The sequence below is a fragment of the Podarcis erhardii genome (genome assembly GCF_964252035.2).
Source record: "Podarcis erhardii genome assembly, chromosome: 2".
Classification (NCBI taxonomy): Eukaryota; Metazoa; Chordata; class Lepidosauria; order Squamata; family Lacertidae; genus Podarcis; species Podarcis erhardii.
This window is the reverse complement of record NC_138498.1, coordinates 20,795,864-20,808,695: the sequence shown is the minus strand read 5'-3', so window position 1 is coordinate 20,808,695 and position 12,832 is coordinate 20,795,864. Positions and strand designations below refer to the sequence as shown.

Sequence of the window (12,832 nt, the reverse complement as noted above, 5' to 3'; positions counted from 1 at the left end):
AACATAGTCATGACTCAGCAATGTGGACTTTATAGCAACCTGATGTTTAAATTTCTAGCACTCTTGGCAACAGGTAGATGTCTTGTCATCAAGGAACACAAACCTTATTTGCACCCGTTCTATGCTTATATGCTCCATTCACGGCACTCATTCAGCTGTCACAAACGCCAGGGATGAGATTGCTCTGATGTGTGAGTTTGGCACGGCAACTGCCTCCTTCTCCCTTGGTCTATATATATATCCTTATAAGAGAAATGGCAGTTCTCTGAAATGAACATTGTGTGTGTGTGTGTTTAAAGGAAGCCTCTCTGAAAGAGTAGGATCGCAAGTATCTTAAATAAACAGGAGGAAAAAAAACAAATTAACTGATTAACTAATTAAAAGCCCAGAGATAGCAAGTCATATAATAATTTTGTTAGAAGCTCAGTTTCTGGATTTTTCATAAATGAAATTATTTCCAAGCATCTGTACCTTCATTTCTAAGGTACAGACAACACTAATGATTAACCGTATTTTTAGATTATTGTGACTGTCCAAAGTTTGGTGACATTCACCAAATGTGGACACTCCCAGCTGAATTGTGTGAATGCTCCTCTCCTCTCCTCTCCTCTTACAAGATGCCCTCCAGATATTGAGGAACTTGAACTCCCATGATCCCTGACCATGGACCATGCTGACAGGGGCTGATGGGATTTGTTGTCCAACAACATCTGTAGGGCAACTCATTAGCCACCCCGATCTATAGATACTTAGAGGTATATCACACACTAATAATAATAATAATAATAATAATAATAATAATAATAATAATTTATTTGTACCCCGCCCATCTGGCTGGGTTTCCCCAGCTACTCTAGGCGGCTTCCAACAAAGACCAAAAATACACTAAGATGTGAAGAAGAGTTTGGATTTGATATCCCGCTTTATCACTACCCTAAGAAGTCTCAAAGCGACTAACATTCTCCTTTCCCTTCCTCCCCCACAACAAACACTCTGTGAGGTGAGTGGGGCTGAGAGACTTCAAAGAAGTGTGACTGGCCCAAGGTCACCCAGCAGCTGCATGTGGAGGAGCGGAGATGCGAACCCGGTTCCCCAGATTACGAGTCTACCGCTCTTAACCACTACACCACACACATACACATTTTGATGACACACAGACCATTCAGGCAATTGTCGCAACTGAGTGATGTTCTTTCACAAGCTTTCAGAAATCCACAAGGTTGACCAGGAATTGTCAATGTTTGCATGTGGACCAAAGTTTGGACGTTCACTGACACAGTTGTTTCTAGTGTTCTTTTCAGTCTAAACAGTGGCTTGTTGCAGAGGCCATGCCCACTATGCGCTTTTTGCCATTGCAGGCATTTTGTAAAACACAGCAGTTGTGAACAAATGGATCGGCTTTATACACAGTCAAACCATTGGCTTATCTAGCCCAGGGTTTGCCTGTTCTGACCAGTAGTGGCTCCTACTGGTCAGGATCTTTCCCTGCCCATCTACCTGAGGTTCTTTTATTTGGAGACACTGGGGACTGAACCAGACCTTCTGCCTGTAGAGTTTGCATTTTACCACTGAACTGTGGCTCCTCCCTCTTCCGACAATTATAATTTCAGTATTTATGCTTCCTTTTATCAAAAGACCCCAGGACAGTATACAACATTGAAACACATTACAGAACATCAGTGATAAAAAACATAGTACAGTGGTACCACGGATTACATATGCTTCAGGTTACAGACTCCACTAACCCAGAAATAGTGCTTCAGGTTAAGAACTTTGCTTCAGGATGAGAACAGAAATTGAGCTCTGGTGGCCCAGCAGCAGCGGGAGGCCCCATTAGCTAAAGTGGTGCTTCAGGTTAAGAACATTTTCAGGTTAAGAACGGACCTCCGGAATGAATTAAGTACTTAACCCGAGGTACCACTGTAAAAGCCTACTGACAGCCTACTAATAAAACCACCATCATAACAACGGCCTTCTCTTATCCCCAGACGTCAGGCGGCAGAGGAACCAATCCCACGGCAGGTTGCCAGGAATGGACAAGACAAGGAAAAGTACTTACCATTGGCTTTTATTCAATATTCACAGAGAGAGGCTTGGGAATTGAAATTGAAATATTTTATTGTCACTTGTACACCTTGTATACAGTGAGATTACACAAGCACCCCCCACTCAGCTCTCTTAGTCTTAATTCGCCTCGTTTACTGACACACACACACCATACCCGAAAGTCAGTTGCCCTGTTGTTATCTTTTCATTCAGCAGCCTAACAGCCCACAGATAGAAGCTGTTCTTTACCCTGTTGGTGCGACTAATCATGTTTCTGTATCTTCCGCCTGAGGGCAGGAGATCAAGAAAGTGCCGGCCAGGGTGTTAATCATCCCTGAGAATTTTCCTCACGCTCCTGAGACAACGTTCTTCCACTATTTCATCCAGCGGATTCACGGGACAGCCCATAATATCTTGTGCTGTATTCACCACCCTCTGTAGGCACTTCCTATCAGGTGATGTCAAACCAGTGTACCACACTGTGATGCAGCATGAAAGGACATACTGAATGTGGCCTCTCGGAATAATGGCGTTGCTCTGAGTGAAACTCCACCCCCTCCGTCTCTCCAACTTCCTCATGAGTCATCGCTACAGGTGCTGAAAATCTCCCTTTGCCTTTGAGCTCTTTGCTCTCCTACTTTCAAAGCCCGCCATGTTCTGGGAGAGAGGGGGAGTCTGGAATGCTTTCTAAAGACACTGAGTCCACCAGTTGTCTCTCTCCTGATACTTCTTCTTCCTTCTTCTTCCCCTCCTCCTCCTCCTCCTCCTCCTCCTCCTCCTCCTCCTCTCCCATTATTTCCCAACTTTTCACCTCATCTTCCTCTGAGCTGTGTGACCTCCCTCAAACCCCTGTTGTAATTCTGAACTCTCTCCTTCTTATCTGGAAGGGTCAGACTGGGGAGCTGCTCTCCACGGTTCCTCCTCTGCCCAGTCCCTGGAACCAGAATGCTTTGATAAGGGTTGGGGCATTAGCATGGTGTGAGTAGACAATGCCTCTTACTGTTGGTCTTGCAGCTCAACCAATTCTCCTTTAAATAGGCACATATATCACACCAGCAGCTAGAATGGTGACTGGGAGCAGCTGCCAAGACCACATAACACTGGTTTTGAAAGATCTACATTGGCTCCCGGTACGTTTCCAAGCACAATTCAAAGTGTTGGTGCTGGCCTTTAAAGCCCTAAACGGTCTTGGTCCAGTATACCTGAAGGGGTATACCTGAAGGGGTATACCAGTATACCAGATGGGGGTCTCCACCCCCATCGTTCAGCCCAGACACTGAGGTCCAGCTCTCAGGGCCTTCTGGCGGTTCCCTCACTGTGAGAAGTGAAGTTACAGGGAACCAGACAGAGGGCCTTCTCGGTAGTGGCGCCCTCCCTGTGGAACGCCCTCCCACCAGATGTCAAAGAGAAGAACAACTACCAGACTTTTAGAAGACATCTGAAGGCAGCCCTGTTTAGGGAAGCTTTTCATGTTTAACAGACCACTGTATTTTAATATTTTGTTGGAAGCCACCCAGAGTGGCTGGTGAAACCCAGCCAGATGGGCGGGGTATAAATAATAAATTATTATTATTATTATTATTATTATTATTATTATTATTATTATTATTATTACTTCTCATTAGCAGCCCCAACCCTGCTTTAAAGAGAGAGAGAGAGAATGAACTAATATTATATATTAAAGAAAACATCTCTGATCATATGCTGGCTGGGTATAAACCAGATATTTAAAGCATATGGTTTCCTCCGATAAATCATGGAAGCTGTAGTTCACTAAGGTTCTTGGGAATTGCATCCCTATGAGAGGCAAACTACAGCCCCCAGGATTCTCTGGGGGAAGTCATGTGCTTTCAATATATGGTGCGTATCCAGCTGCAGAATATTTTCCCACTGGACAATGTGCTATTGCAGCCCATCTCCAAACTCTTATAAAGGAGGAGAGCTTCCTTTCAAGACAGTGGGCAAGGTTCTCATATAATCCCAGAGTCTTGGAGACTGTCTTTTTGAAAAGTAAGCACCGATTCCCTTCTCCGCTTTTCATCCAGCAATGCTTTGCTGCAGCTTTGAAATTGAGCTAGTACAGATCGTACCAAGTCGCTTCCATCAGGGACTATCAAGAGCTGCCTTCTATCAGGCTGAAAGCTCGCTTAATTCCAGTCTGTTCTATTGTGTGTGTGTGTGTGTGTGTGTGATGGTTAAATTGGAAAACATGATATACTATGCATGCTATTACTCAGACTCAGTGAGTCAGTGGAACATTGGATTTTAATTAATTCTGTTGGTTTTCTTTAGGAAGGGAGACAGACAAGTCAGGCAATTCTGGCATTTATTTGTGAATGCTTTCCAAACAAGCAGACGTTTAAGAGCCAAAGATGAGAGAGTTGGCTGGAGAAGAAGGGGTAGGGCACCGGAACAGCACATTTACCTCACCTTGCTGCCTCCTAGTCAAATTCTTTCCATTTGAGCCCTGGTAGGGTGGTGTGAGGGGTGTTCTGGAGAACTTGGCGAGATCCTGCTTTACAGAGCAGTGGTGCAGACCTGTCTTCTTACTCTCAGGTGAGGAATCTTTGAGGGAAATCAGCCTCCTTCCTTCCTTGCACCTAAGAACATAAGAAGAACCTGCTGAAGCAGGCCAGAGTCCAGCACTGTTTTCGCAGTAGCCAACAAGGCGCCCACGGTGTCAGGAATGAGCCAGCGCCAAGCAAAAGTTTGCAGCTAACTGCAGAAAATAGCCAGGATCAGAGAGACTGCTTTGATGTTAGTCAGACAGAGGAAAGCCGGCAGTTGCATACTCCGGATCCTCCTGACCTTGATGTGCAAGCTGATAAGACAGTAATGAAGAACAGGCTAGAATACAGTCAAAACTCGCCTGAAGCACAAACAGGCAGGAAAGGGTTTAGAGACAGCCTCTCAGAGAATGGGAAAGAGGTGGGAGCTGCCCCACTTAGTCTGAGCTCTCAGCGAATGGGAGGTTGCAAGATAGGAAGCAAAACACAAGATGTAAGAAGCGGAAGTTCAGTTGCTTCTGGTCACGCCGGAAGCAGTCTTCAGAAGGGTCATCTTGATTGATGATGGTGGCAGCTGTGTTAAGTCGTCCGGAGTTACCTGCTTGTTTTGACAATAAATCATCCTTTTTAATTAACTACACTTACTGTGTTATCAAGCTGGGGACTGACCTCATGCCATCGCGGGGATTCGAACCGCTGACTTTCCGATTAGCAAGCCCAAGAGGCTCAGTGGTTTAGACCACAGTGCCACCCACGTCCCCAGAAGGACCAGAGCAGAGCATTTCACATTCTTTGAAACTGGTATTCGGAGTCATACTGAATGCCATTGTGGGTAGCAGCTACTGATAGCCTTCCCACCAAGATTTTTCTTCTTCTTCTAACCATAGAGTTGGTTTACAGACCCTCCAAGTGTCCCTATTTTCCAGGGATAGTTGTGGATTTACAGAAGCCGTCCTGGTTTCTGATTTGATCCTGGAATGTCCCACTTTTCTATAAGATGTCCCTATTTTCATCAGAGAAATGTTGGAGGATTTGAGTTTAGAGACGGGCCACTGCAAGCTGGATGGTGGTCTTCCTTATCTCTGAGACATGATTTTGCCGCCTTGCTGGAGATGAGCAGGTCTGGGTTTGGTCAGTGCCTGGATGGGAGACGGGCTGATATCATTCACCATGGGTAGGCATACTAAGGCCTGCTGGCCGGATCAGGCCCAATTGCCTTCTGGATCCAGCCCATGGATGGTCCAGGAATCGCCGCGTGGATTGCCAGTGTGTGCGTTCTTTCCCTCTCTCTCACACGCCGTCGCCTCCTCCTCCTCCTCCTCCCTCCCTCCTCCTGGCTTCTCCCTGCAGAAGCAGTGCTTGAGTGGCCGCCATTTTAAGCAGCCCCTCTCCGGAGCCCTTTCGCGCGCTGCTCATCGTCCCTCCACCGCCCCTGCCACTTGAAAGACACAGGTAAGCTGCCACCGGGGCTTGTGGTGCTCTTGCTTCACCCCCCCAAAAATATAGTCCGACCCCCCCACAAGGTCTGAGGGACAGTGGACTGGCCCCCTGCTGAAAAAGTTTGCTGACCCCTGTCACTCACTATGCAGTGCCGTGCCCATCAACTGCTGCTCCTTGGCAGATTGGGCATAAAAACCAGTGTGTGAGGATATACTGCAAACAATAGGCTTACCAGCTGCAATTGTGGGAGTTGTCAAGCATAATTTCACACAGAAGCATATCATTGCTTACTTCAACTTGCCTGTGGAAACAACTCAGAGGCCATGAAAGAAGGAAGGGCAACAACAGGAAGATTTAAAGGAACTATTGGAAACTCAAGGCAGTAGAGATAGAAGATGATCAGAGCCCCACCGAACTTGACGCATGGGAAGTCCCAATAAAAATTTATAATTTGGCGGAGTATTTGGACTATATGAAATGTATTTGTATAATTTGGAATATTTAATGTCATTGGATTGGATTGTTAAAATGGAAAAATTAATAAAAATTATTTACAACAACTGCTGCTCCATGGTAAGAAGTGGGATACAAATGTAAGATAATGAAATCCTGAATGGCCAGTACCTCTCCCAGTAGAAATCTTACAGGATAAAATTTTATTCAAGTGAAATAAACATACGGGGGAAAAGAAGATGAGCTCTGTCATAAGAGTCTTTCTATAAACTGACTAAGCGTACTGAAACTTTTTCCTCATACCTATGCATATTCTCTTTTTGTACCCCCCCCAAAGAAAAACGTTCTTCACCAACCTGCTTCCCTCCAAATATTTTGGTCTAAAACTCCCAGTAGCAGTCCAACATATCTGGAGGGAAGCACATTGGCAAAAGCTGCCCTGAAACTTTAAAATGCAGAGAAGAAGAAGAAGAAGAGTTTGGATTTGATATCCCGCTTTATCACTACCCTGAGGAGTCTCAAAGCGGCTAACATTCTCCTTTCCCTTCCTCCCCCACAACAAACACTCTGTGAGGTGAGTGGGGCTGAGAGACTTCAAAGAAGTGTGACTGGCCCAAGGTCACCCAGCAGCTGCATGTGGAGGAGCAGAGACACGAACCCGGTTCCCCAGATTATGAGACTACCGCTCTTAACCACTACAGCACACTGGCTCTCAATTCCCCAGCACAAAAATATTCAAGAAATGACTCAATGATACAGGGCATGTCTTAAATCTCAGGGCTTGTCCCCACTTCTGCTTGTTCCGTGCCTAGAAAGAATGGGGCCAAGCGTTTCCCCCTTGCCCCACTCCTTTCCAATGGAAAACCCGCAGTTTAGTGCTAAATCGAAGCAAACGTCAACCTGGGGAAAATCTGAATTGCCATTTGTTCCGATTGAGTATTAAAGAGTGGTTTTCCCCAGAGGAAAGCAGCAGGCGAAGGGGAAGCGTGGTTAAGCCCTCAGTGAGACTAGTAATTCTGCACAGGACTGAAACCTAATATTTCAAAACGTATGCAACAAAGCTGGGCAATTGCCATGACCTACATATCTATTTGCACAGAGTTATTTTGCAACGCACTGTGCCATTTATTAATTGCTAATTAAATTGTAGGAATGATTCCCGAAGTAAAAGGTAAAGTCAAAAGGATCTTTTAGCAAAGCACTTCCTCAGCCAGCCCCTCTTCCTTGCGCCTCTTCCATCCTTAGGAAATCTGAAACGGGGTGAAATCCCCAGAATGGATGGAATCCGTGGTAAAATCCCGGCTGAGTTTGCTGGTCTAGCTAGCAAAGCAGGAAGAAGCTGTTTTAAAGGCAAGAGCTCCTCTCTGTTCATCAACAAAACAGCAGAGCACATCTGTCTCTTCTAGAGATTCAGATTTCCATGGAGGCAAGATGGTCACACTGCTCTTTCTGCCCTCAGAAAAACTGGTAGAAAAACCAGTATCCCATTGGGACTGAATCCAGGACTGCCGCAAACCTACTGAATGGCTGCTCCATTGATCTCAACGCTGAATGTGGCTCCCTTACGGAAATACAGGAAGTTCTGCTGAGTGTGAGCTTCTGAGCACATGCCCAGTAGGAAAGACTCTTGTCATCATGGCGACCATTACCATCAGATGACTTGTGCAATTTTGGGATGGCACAGAGGATTCACAAGTATCCAGACTTGTAACGCTGAATGTCCCAATCCCTTTTGCTGCCCACCCCCCAATAAACACATGGTGAAATCCGCTCCTCACGTGACCGCTGCATCATAAACAAAATGAGAAGACAAACTATCCCCGGGGAATGACCTGCTGCTGAGTGTTTCTTCGGTTAAAATAAATTTATGGATGGCAAACAAGCAGAGGAATCTCACGTGAACTTTGCCACACTATTAAAATGTATTTATAGCTTGTTTCTGCGTAAAAATATACTTTGGTCTGGCACACAGGATATTTTTCTTGTGACCCTCATTAACCCATCTCGTGATGACTCCTGGTGTGTGTGTGTGTGACAATCCACTCATTGAAGATTCCTGGCTTAAGTCTGAGAACCCTTAAGCAAGTAGCTTCTGCTCCGTTTGGCTGCCAGTTGAAAACTCTGATCTGTTTCATAAAGCTTGCCACCTAGAAATACCGTATTTTTCACTCTATAAGACGCACCAGACCATAAGACACACCTAGTTTTTGGAGGAGGAAAACAAGAAAAAAAATATTCTGAATCTCAGAAGCCAGAAAACAAGAGGGATTGCTGTGCAGCGAAAGCAGCTATCCCTCTTGCTGTTCTGGCTTCTGGGATAGCTGCGCAGCCTGCATTCGCTCCATAAGACACACACACATTTCCCCTTACTTTTTAGGAGGGAAGAAGTGAGTCTTATAGAGCAAAAAATATGATACTTCCTCCCCTGCATGCTCACCTACTGCCATGTGTACCATATAATACAGTGGTACCTCGGGTTACAGACGCTTTAGGTTACAGACGCTTCAGGTTACAGACTCCGCTAACCCAGAAATAGTACCTCGGGTTAAGAACTTTGCTTCAGGATGAAAACAGAAATCACGCTCCGGCTGCGCAGCGGCAGCAGGAGGCCCCATTAGCTAAAGTGGTGCTTCAGGTTAAGAACAGTTTCAGGTTAAGAACAGACCTCCAGAACGAATTAAGTTCTTAACTTGAGGTACCACTGTATGCAATACTGGTTTATACAGACCCACCAAGTGCCCCTATTTGCCAGGGACGGTCCCGGATTTACACAAGCTGTCCTGGATTCTGATTTGAACTTGAAATGTCCCTCTTTTCGTTGAGTCCTAAGGAAAAATGGGACATTCCAGGTTCAAATCATTTCATCAGAGAAATGTTGGAGGGTATGGTGTTATGTGACCCCCTGAGCCAAGGAGATAAGTAACTATACAACCTTTTGTAAACTACTGAAGACAGCCCTGCACAGGGAAGTTTTTCTCTCTAATGTTTAATGACTTTATATATGTTGGAAACTGCCCAGAGTGGCTGGGGCAACCCAGTCAGATGGGCAGGGTATAAATTATAAAAATCACATAATTGTTGTTATGGAATAAAAAGGTAAAGGGACCCCTGACCATTAGGTCCAGTCGTGGTCGACTCTGGGGTTGCGCCGCTCATCTCGCTTTATTGGCCGAGGGAGCCGGAGTACAGCTTCCGGGTCATGTGGCCAGCATGACTAAGCCGCTTCTGGAGAAACCAGAGCAGCACACGGAAACGCTGTTTACCTTCCTGCCGGAGCGGTACCTATTTATCTACTTGCACTTTGATGTGCTTTCGAACTGCTAGGTTGGCAGGAGCAGGGACCGAGCAATGGGAGCTCACCCCGTTGCGGGGATTCGAACTGCTGACCTTCTGATCAGCAAGTCCTAGGCTCTGTAGTTTAACCCACAGTGCCACCTGTGTCCCTGTTGTTATGGAAAACGACGTGCCTATTTTCATCAGAGAACTGTGGGAGGGTATGTTTATATGGATCACATCTAATGTCTGACTCCTGTGATTTCCCTCCTCGTATGCATATCAGCCATTCCACATGTTAAATGGAAGTAATGGGGAAGTCATGGCTTCTCCACCTCCTACCTTCACTGATGTCCAGCTCCGAGGGCCTTCTGGCAGTTCCCTCCCTGCGAGAAGTGAGGTTACAGGGAACCAGGCAGAGGGCCTTCTTGGTGGTGGCACCCGCCCTGTGGAACGCCCTACCATCAGATGTCAAGGAAATAAACAACTACCTGACTTTTAGAAAACACCCAAGGGCAGCTCTGTTTAGGGAAGTTTTTAATGTTTGATGTTCTGTTGTGATTTTAGTATTCTGTTGGGAGCCACCCAGAGTGGCTGGGGAGGCCTGGTCAGATGGGTGGGGTATAAACAACAACAACAATTATAATAACAATTATAATTATTATAATTATACTGAGTAGATGATATTCCAAATATTCTAGTCTTAATGGAAAATAAGGTTAAAAATATGTTAAGATATTTATAGTATGACAGAAAATAGAGAAAGATGGAAAGGATTTGCTGAAACAATTAATAGAAGTGGAATACAAAAAGGGAGGTGAAACAAGGTCGATGAAACAAGGGAATGAAAAACAGAGTATGGGAAAGGTGTGATGTATGTTTTTAAATTGTTTTTGTTTTTATTTAGTTTAATGTGTTTAGTTAAGTTGTGTATTGTATTGTATTGTATTTTTTCCTTTTGTTTCCCCCCCCTTGTGTTTTTTTCTTTTCTTTTTCTTTTTTTCCTATTTTGTAAGCTTTAAAAGTAATAAATATCATTAAAATAATAAAAAAAGATATTCCTGGCTTGCTGGGCTCATGAACCAGCTTTCAGCATTCTGTGGGATTGTGAGGTTACAGAAGAAAGTAGGCATCCAGAATGTTTGTGGGATCGTAACTATTTGCAATAAGTTGAGCAACAGGACTGTGTTCAGATGTTTTTATTTGGAACTAAACTCGGCTAGAGAAATGCGTGGCCCGCCTCTCTGCTCCCAATAAATCTGCACATCACGCAATAAAACTTAATTTTTATATGGTATCGGGGACAAAAAGCATATTTAAAATTTGAAATACAGAATGCAGAGGCACTGTGGGGTGAGTTGTTTTGTTTTGTTTTTTTGAATCATGGATTTGGCCATCAACAGCCTGTCCTCCAAGGATGACTATATGCACAGAGGACAGACTGTCTCTGTTAACGGAGTCACTTTTCTGTTCTCAGACCCAAGCTACATGTGGAAGAAGACTGCATTGTACCGCTGCCAGTCCGCACCTCCCCAGTAACACAGAGCTGCTATGGTCTGCTGCATGCTGCCTTTAGCAGCGGCTAATGAAGCAGAGCAGGTTGCGATTGTAAAGAAATACTAATTATTGTGATGTCACATTGCACGGTTTTTCAGCTTGCCTGCAACCAGGCAGCGTGGCCCATGTGTCTCAATGCACAGCCTCAGCTGGACCTCAGATGCTTTGCTATCCTCTTTTCTGCTGACAGTACGTACCTCTCACAACACTCCAACTACACATGAAATCCCCAGTTATGCAAGCCACTGCAGTGACGCCCTTAAATCCACTCCAAACTATTTTGCAAATGCCTGAGCCCACATGCTTATGCAATGAATGCCAGTGTAAGGATGCCCTCCCAAAGATAGATCTAATCTCCCTATTATTTTTTTAAATTATTTTTTTTTTTAATTTTATTAAATTAAAAAAGAAAAGAATATCAAATGAGAAAAGAAACAAAGAAACAAATTTCATACATATACACATGAACATAATTATTTATACATCTGTAAAGCAATATTCAAAAAGAAGAGGAAGAAATAAAAAAGAGAATAAAAGAAGAAAGAAAAGTTAAAAATACAAATTTAAAGAACAGAAAAGTGTTCACCATAAACAACAATTTCAGATCTATACTTGCATACAATTTTACATTTCCATATTGCAAAATATCAGTCTTAATTAAAATGTTTTAAAAGACTTCCCTATGTTCGTGTGAGTCCTCTGTAGGAACGGGAAAATCTGCCCATTTGCATTTCTCATTTTTCCAATTTTCATTTGTCCATGTTTCCACATCAGCATTTTTTTTTAATCCTCAGGAAAATTCATTAGTATTTTACTGCGAATTTCTCCTAATCTAGACATGTTTGTATGCAGTTTTGTCTAATAGACATGTTTTTTTGCAAAGCAATTTTCCCCAGTATAATGCACTTGGTATGTTATTTCCCCCCACCATGGTTTATCCCAGTAAAGGAAAAGGACCCCTGGATGGTTAAGTCCAGTCAAAGGCGACTATGGGGTTGTGGCGCTCATCTCGCTTTTCAGGCCCAGGGAACCAGTGTTTGTCTGCAGACAGCTTTTCCGGGTCATGTGGCCAGCATGATGAAACTGCTTCTGGTGCAACGGGACACCGTGACAAAAGCCAGAGTGCACGGAAATGCTGTTTACCTTCCCACCACAGTGGAACCTATTTATCTACTTGCACTGGCGTGCTTTCGAACTGCTAGGTTGGCAGGAGCTGGGACAGAGCTACAGGAGCTCACTCAGTTGTGTGGATTTGAACCGCCAACCTTCTGATTGGCAAGCCCAAGAGGCTCAGTGGTTTAGACCACAGCACCACCCCTAGTATATGCATCTCTGTACACATCATTTGACTGAAGAACTACATTTGAAAATTCAGAGAAGAGCATATTTTGAAGAACGGCTGTGATTTGGTTTGCATGGTGTTTCAGGAAGGGAGAACTAGGCAGGTTTGCCTGGAAAGATGAACTGAATCAAATTTCTCCCCACCTCCTTGCTCTTCATAATGTTCATGATCCACAAGGCTATTAGTGACTCCTGACAGCATAAGAGCAACCATC

At 44.4% G+C, this 12,832-nt stretch overlaps 1 long non-coding RNA gene across 2 annotated transcripts; it reads right to left on the bottom strand.

Annotated features, from left to right (window-relative positions):
• Positions 1–2,863: 2,863 nt before the first annotated feature.
• LOC309335129 lies at positions 2,864–8,353 on the bottom strand. 2 transcript variants are annotated; one of them, XR_014153375.1, is made up of 3 exons: positions 8,225–8,353; positions 4,461–4,646; positions 2,864–3,105 (listed from the first exon to the last, which is right to left on the bottom strand). It is a non-coding gene; the product is annotated as an uncharacterized lncRNA (long non-coding RNA). The 2 variants fall into 2 exon arrangements; XR_014153376.1 differs by lacking the exon at positions 2,864–3,105 and adding an exon at positions 3,661–3,682 and having other exon boundaries at positions 4,477–4,646.
• Positions 8,354–12,832: the final 4,479 nt, after the last annotated feature.